This window comes from Engystomops pustulosus, chromosome 11 (assembly GCF_040894005.1).
Source record: "Engystomops pustulosus chromosome 11, aEngPut4.maternal, whole genome shotgun sequence".
In the NCBI taxonomy this organism is placed as follows: domain Eukaryota; kingdom Metazoa; phylum Chordata; class Amphibia; order Anura; family Leptodactylidae; genus Engystomops; species Engystomops pustulosus.
In genome coordinates, this window is record NC_092421.1 from 83,573,866 (window position 1) to 83,581,875 (window position 8,010).

Below are 8,010 nucleotides of genomic sequence, written 5' to 3' on the forward strand. Positions count from 1 at the left end.
TAGATTTAACACCAGCGCCGGCAGAAAACTCTGATACATTGTTATGGCGGTAAAGGTGACCGCCGTGAGACGCCGCCATCTGTTTCTATATTCTGATTCCCATGTGAAACTGTCGCTGTGCATCAAGTTTTGTAATAGATAACACTTGATTATTATTATTGCAGCAACCTGTCTAATGCTATTTAAAGGTAAAGATCAGCTGAACATGTGTCTATATGACCTGTGTATGTGGTTTACATGGGACGCAGGATCAGAAAATTGAATTAATGGCCTTATTGTATTATGGCTTTCATGATTGTAGTTCTCATTTAAGGGTTGCTACATGGAAACCATTGTTAAGACGGGTTGTATCTTAATAATAATTCTTTATATAGCACCTACAGATTACGCAGCGCTGCACAAAGCATGTCAAATCAGTCCCTGTCCCCATGGGGCCCACAATCTAATCACCTACCAGTATGTTTTGGAGTGTGGGAGGAAACCGGAGAACCCGGAGGAAACCACGCAAACACAGAGAGAACATACAAACTCTTTGCAGATGTTGACCTGGGTCGGTTACCCAGAACCCAGATACCCAGAACCCCAGCGCTGCAAGGCAGAAGTGCTACCCAGTCAGCCACCATCAGTTAATATTTTATGTTTTATTCCTTATTATGGATTATTGTAAACCTAGAAACACTCTATAGCTCTTGAAAGGAAATCTTTAAAAAGTTTTGACCATACACGTTAGGTATTGTCCCTGGAGTTATAATCCTGCTCTGCAGCTCTTGCAAGGGCTCTGGGCAGGACTCTTAGTAGCCTGAAGAGCTTTCTGCTCTATAGCCCCTCCCCCTGCTATGAGTAAGAACTGTAACAGGATTTTGATTGCATACTTACAGCAGTCACTAAGAGCAGAGGGGAGGGTCTGTGGAAAACTTTATTGCAAAGAGCAGAAAGCTCTTCCAACTGAAAGACCCACCCGGAGTATTATCAGGAGCTGCAAACCTGGATTAGCTGCTACTTGCTACAATGATTTACAGAGCCTAAACTGTCTGCAGTTTATATGGTAATCTTTGAATTGGATTCCCTTTTAAAGAGAATCAATCAGACCATGCAAAACTGCAGACTGAGTAAGGAAGCAGCCCTAGAGAGCTGTTATATGTTTGTGTATCTTGTACAGTAAGTAGCAGCAGGACTGTGAAAATGTATAGCTTATGCCCTCTATAGGTACATTGGGGGGTTTCCTCACAATGCAGTCCCTTGACTCTCTCTCTTGATAAAACGGCTCAACAGCCCCTTCCATTTTAATATAAATCAAACTTTGAATTCAGGATTCATTATCAGCTTACTGAGGGATCACATTACATGCTTTCCATAAAGACAGGTAAAGACAGAGGCCCACATTTACTAAAAACAGTGCAAACTGTGCTATTTGCAGTTTGCCTGTGTAGTGTGCAGGGGCCACCAGATTCATGAATTGTGGTGCCCGTTCTTCATTAATCTGGCCCCCCTGCACTGCCCCAATAAAGTGCACCAACTTCCTTTTGGTGCACCTTTAACATAGGCCGTGCGACACATTTCTGTTGGACTTTGCATGATAACTTTGGGACACGGTCCCATTGAGAGCCAGAACACCCATTTTAGTGCCGAAATTTGTGTTGCGTAAAGAATAGTACAGCTGCGCCAAAAAAGGTCACGTGTGACACACATGTGGCGCGGCCACTTCTTAAATACATGATCAAGTAGTTTGCATAGAAAACAATGAGCAAAGTCCGACAGAAAACTGGTGCACGGCCCTTAGTAAATGTGGACCAGAGTGATAAAAAAGCAGTGAAACAGACACTGCTGCTTCTAGTAAGTTTTCTATCTTATCCCATTACTGATTTACCCTTGAACATTGTCCATTCAGACTATATTTTTTTTTGTAATTTAGATGTTTTAGTACGTCTGTATCATTAGTCTGAGGATGATGGCCAGTTTGGGTGTCGGGTAATAACCGCTTTAAGGCAATCGATAGCAGTGGTCTGCAACCTGTAGAGGTCCAGCTTTTGCAAGTCTATCATTTATATGATGCCATGACAGCTACTTCCTGGGGGTTGTAGTCCTCTCACACCTGGAGAGATTCACGTGGACCCCACTTCTGTATTGCAAACTACTATTCAGGCAAGAAAGATACGTTTCCGTTGGGTCATAGAGTTGTCTGGCAACAACCCGTTCTATGTTCACACATGTTAATGTGTTTTTTCTCTACTAGAACAAGTCACAAAGCTTTATACCCTGCATAATGACATTGTTTACTGACTACCATTATGTAGAGATAATCAGGACTCCGGCAATGTGGATTTCAGCGGATTGAGCAGTATATTAAAGAAATACATTTTATGATTTGGCAAATAGAAAGGAAATTGTTGCAGAGACTGGATTATGAATTCTGAATGGCTCCGCATCCCCCATCATTTTTGGATGATGAGCCCCTGATTTAATGGCTCGCTTATTAGTCAGAACTGGAGTTGTGAAGATCTCTGCCTTTTCATTAATTCGGCACATGATGATTTTTGCCAATTACTCTATATCTTCTCTCTCAATGGGTAATTGGATTTAGATGCTCATGTATCTTGTATATCATCACATCCGTTTAATTGCATTGACGTGAGGGCCATTTATTACTAGGGTGATGTGTGAATATCGCATTAGGCTGTACAGTGACGGCGATAAATCCTAGAGGGCTTGCGCGACATTGACAGCCCCTTATTAAATGCCCAGTGACGAAGTATGACAGGGGTTTACTATATAGCATTTACCAATCATCTATCAGTATCCTCCAAATACAATGTGTCTGCTAACAATGGGTGACATAATTGCCACATTTACAGCCATAAATTAATGGGCAGATTTAAAGGGAACCTGTCACCATAAAACAAGTCATCCCCTCGGGTAGGATTATATGAAGAACTGTCGCCCATCATAAATGGGGCGGCAGGAAGGCGTCAAGAGGCGGTGAGTGGGGCGGCAGGAAGGCGTCAAGAGGCGGTGAGTGGGGCGGCAGGAAGGCGGCAAGAGGCGGGGAGTGGGGCGGCAGGTGTAATGTCGTAGTAGGTACCCATATGATGCAGAAGGAACCGACACTGGATCACTGGACTGCAGACTCAGAGACAACTTTATTCCATGCTTCTCCTTGCTCTGTCTGTAACAACTGCCCTAAACCAGACTGCTCCTCCTCCTCAGTACATCACTGTTGCTGGGCAGAATATGCAAAACACATTAACAGTAAACATATTAGCAGAACACATATAACAACATCACATCCCTCCCCTCCTTACAAAATTAAAAAAAAACCATAAACATGGCACTTATATTGACCGTAAATCCAACAGTTCAATTCTGCAAAATGTTTAGAGTTCTTTGCGGTTAGAAGATTCACTGAAGAATGTAGTCTGTAAGATGTTCTGGTTGCCTGCGGTTTTCTCGTCTAGGATAGCGTTGAGCTATGCCACTGTAAGGGCTGCTTTGAGAATTTTCTGAGTCAGATGTTGGTAGAGTTGTTGAAGCAGGAACCGATCTTAACTCCGGTGATGGACTATGGACCGCACTTGTGTCTGGAATAAAATCATCTTCGTCCCGCTCTGGACTGGCTACTCCTGGATCATATCCTTCAAGCTTTTTGAAATGGGACATGTTCCTTGTAACCTGATGACCATGATGTTGCGCAGTGATCATGGTACCTTTAACTTGAGTCACTTGAAAGGGTTCAGGATAATATGGGGAAGACAGTTTATCACTTGGTCTCAACCTCTTAACTAGGACCCAATCCCCCACATTTATTACTACCTTTTTGTAGCGATCCTTGCCTCTATCAGCATATCTCTTCATCCTTTCTTTTGATAAGGAATCATTGAGAGCCATTGGGAACTCATTGGGAGTTGAAGGGCCATTTGGGAGTTTGATGCGCAAAGTCCTGTTAAAAAGTGCAGTTGCTGGCGGTGTGCCTGTAGAGGAGTGTGGTGTGGCTCTGTACTGTCTAAGGAATTTGTACAATTCCTGTTGCAGATCCCTGTGTTCCATGGTGGCAATCCTGAGAGTTTTGTTGATAGATTGCATGAAACGTTCCACTTCGCCATTTGCCTGAGGCCAGTATGGAGTTATTTTCCTGTGTGTGAACCCAAGATAGGTGGCAAAAGATTTGAAGTCTGCACTATTGAAGGGTGGCCCATTATCAGTTTTTACTGTTTCCGGTATGCCATATGCCGAAAAGATCTTATCCAATTTAGGTAGAACTGCCCTTGCCGAGGTTGTGGACACAGGTTCAACCACTGGAAATCTTGAAAAATCATCCATGACTACTAGAAGATAAGAATGATCTGGTAATGAACAGAAATCAACGCTAACTGCGGCCCATGGACTTTCAGGCAGTGGTGTCATTTGTAGTGGAGCTTGTCTACGGACCACTGTCGCTGCTTGACAAGGAATGCATGCTTTGATGAGGGACTCCACCTTATTGTCAATTCCTGGAAACCAAACTTTCTCTCTAAGTAGTTGCTTAGTTTTTACAACACCTTGATGAGCCTCATGAGCCAAATCAAGCACTCTGTCCTGTAGCTTCTGAGGTATCACGAGGCGATTGTCACGCAGGAGTAGATTTGTGTCTGACACCGAAAGTGAATGCCTTGCTTTGAAGAAGTTTTGCAGGTATGTTGCTTGTTCAGATGGTTGAAGATGAGCCTCAGTATTGAATGAACTCCAATTTTTGGACCTTACAGTTTCAATAACCAGCTGAAGTTGTGGATCAGAATCCACTGCTTGTTTGACTTCCTCAATAGTCATAGCTCTTGGCACTGAATGTTCAACAACAAAGTTTACATGCTCCTCAGCTAGAACAGTTGCTGGTGTGTCATCCTTGGCAGAGTGTGGTGAGGGATGTCTTGAAAAATAATCTGCATGATTTCCAACTCCTGCCTCGTACCTTAGGGAAAAATTGTAGCTTTGTAGCCGGAGTACCCAGCGTTCAATTCTTGGGGGAGGTTTTGAGGAATGCTTATTGAAGATTGGAATAAGTGGTTTATGATCACTTACAACTGTGAATTGACGACCAAAAAGGTAAAGATGAAAATGTAAGCATCCCCACACAACCGCCAGAGCTTCTCTTTCAGTTTGTGAATAGCGCTGTTCTGTTTCCGACAAGGCCTTGCTTGCATATGAGATTGTAGAAATGCTACCATTATCAGACACCTGAGTGAGGATTGCACCAAGGCCTACTGGACTGGCATCCACGATTAGTTCTGTAGATTTCAGAGGGTCAAAATAGGCCATAACCTGGTCAGTTGTTAGGCTGGACTTCAGTGTGTGAAAAGCTGTCTGATGTACAGTAGTCCATGACCAAGGAATATCTTTCTTTGTTAGCTGTCGCAGAGGTTCAGAAATAGTGGCCAGGTCGGGTATGAAACGTCCACAGTATGTGACCAGTCCAAGAAAACTGCGAACTTCAGAAACATTTTGTGGCTGACTAGCTGATTTTATAGCATCAACTTTTTGAGGGTCTGCTGATACACCATTTTCGGAAAAAATATAGCCAAAAAAACTTAATGACTTCTGGTTGAATTCACATTTGGATGGATTTAGTGTTAGCTTGCAGGTTTCCAGTCTTTGAAACACTTGCTCTAAGCGGCTGTCATGTTCCTCTTGGGTGGTGCCAAATACTAAGATGTCATCACTAACATTGAGGACTCCGGGTATTCCTGAAAGAACTTGGCTGATAATGTTTTGGAATATTTCAGCAGCTGATGAAATTCCAAAGTTTAGCCTCTTGAACCTTCGCAGCCCCACATGAGTGCTAAATGTGGTGATGTACCTCGAGTCTGGATGTAATTCAAGCTGATGGTAACCTGATTTGAGATCCATTTTAGAAAATACTTTTGCGCCGTTGAGATCTGTTAGAATTTCATCAATGGTAGGTGTGATGTGCCTCTCTCTCTGAATACCAGGCTGCTTTGGTTTAGGCGCAACAACAATTGGTGACACCCAGGGTGTTGGACCTTCCACTCTTTCAATAACATCTGCATCCTCTAAGTCTTGAATTTCTTGCTCCACCAGCTTGCGGACATGAAATGGGATGCGCCTGTGCGGTTGCACTGTCGGTTGTATTGACTGATCAATGTGTAATTTTACTTGAAAGTCTTTTAGCTTGCCAAGTCCCCTAAAGAGATGGGGATATTTATTTACAATTTTTGGAACACGTGAATTGCTGACATTGTTGACCAGCTTTACTAAACCTAGAGCTACTGCACTACTGCAGCTGAGAAGCGTGTCTGCGGTGCAGTCCACTACATAGAATGTGTCTCTTATGGACTTCCCATCAATTGCCAGTTCTGACTCAAATTTACCACACAGGGGTAAGGCAGTAGCTGAACCATAAGGAAATATTTTCAGATTGGCACTTTGCAGAGCAGGTTTGTTCTTAAGACAATCATAGACAGCTTGACTAATGACATTAACAGATGCCCCTGTATCCACAAGCATTTCCACAGAACTGCCATTTATGAAGATGACCTGTTTGGGATTAGTAACTGCATGCACAGTGTGAGAGCCCTCTTCTGTGACAGAGAATAGGTAAGTACTGCTGGATTCATCAGTAGGTGGCACTGGCTGCACTGCATGGACTCTCTGTGACACTGGCTGTTTATAAGGGACAGGGCCTTGTGGTTTAGCTGAGGATCTGCAGACTTTAGCAAAGTGATTCTGTTTCCCACAGTTATGGCAGACTGCTCCCTTTGCTGGGCAGGTTTTCTGGTGAGGATATGCACCACCACAGTTGTAGCAGGTTGTACCCTGTGTATGAGGCATGTGTGGTTTCTGGGTGAGCTTTGCTACATAAGATGGCTGCGCTGGCTCAGCCCTGGTCTCTATGAGTTTAGCCTGATTCTCTGCAGCATCATTTATATGTGCAGTCTCCAGCAGCTTTGTAAGAGTCATAGTGGGATCTCTCAGTGCCTGCTTCCTTAGTTTAGAAGAGATGCAGCCCTGTATGATCTGCATTTGAATTTCATTGTCAATGTCTGCAAATTCACAGTATGTAGCAAGATGTCTGAGCCTGACATGATATTCAGCAATGCTTTCTGATGGGGACTGTTTGCACTGTCTAAACTTGAAAACCTCAAAAGCTGGATTTGTATGTGGAGAGAAGTGCTTGCTTAATGCTGCTTTACATGGCTCATAGTCAGTGTTATCTCCTGTGTGAGGCAGAGTTGTGTAAATATCATAGACCTGCTCTCCAGCATAGTGCAGCAGCATGGCTTTCTTTCTTGCATTGTTAGTAATGTTCATAGCTTGCAAAAATATCTCAAAGCGTTTCAGCCACTTATTCCAGCATGCTCCTAAGTTTGCCTGGGACTGGTGCACATCAAAGGAAGGGAATGCAGGTAGATAGGCCATGGTGGATGCTTATATCACTGTCTGGGTGGCTCTTCTGAGTTACTGAAATACCTTTACTTGATAATAGTTTATCCTCGTCGCCAGTTGTAATGTCGTAGTAGGTACCCGTATGATGCAGAAGGAACCAACACCGGATCACTGGACTGCAGACTCAGAGACAACTTTATTCCATGCTTCTCCTTGCTCTGTCTGTAACAACTGCCCTAAACCAGACTGCTCCTCCTCCTCAGTACATCACTGTTGCTGGGCAGAATATGCAAAACACATTAACAGTAAACATATTAGCAGAACACATATAACAACATCACAGCAGGAAGGCGGCAAGAGGCGGGGAACGGGGTGGCAGGAAACTTGCTTGTCCTGCCGTCCACCTCTCAGTGAGAATGAGATCCCCAATCCTGTTCTTGTGATTGGTGGGGGTCCCAGCAGTCGGACCCTCACAATCAGCGTGCTATAACTTTTATACTTGGGGTAACCACTTTTATATCAAAGGGAATGCACTATTGCAGTACAGGTGTGGAGTTTGTTCTGTATGTGAGATATTTAATGAAGCGCAGGCAGAGGGCAGTCACCGTTGCTTGTACTGAATGCTGTAATAATAAAAAC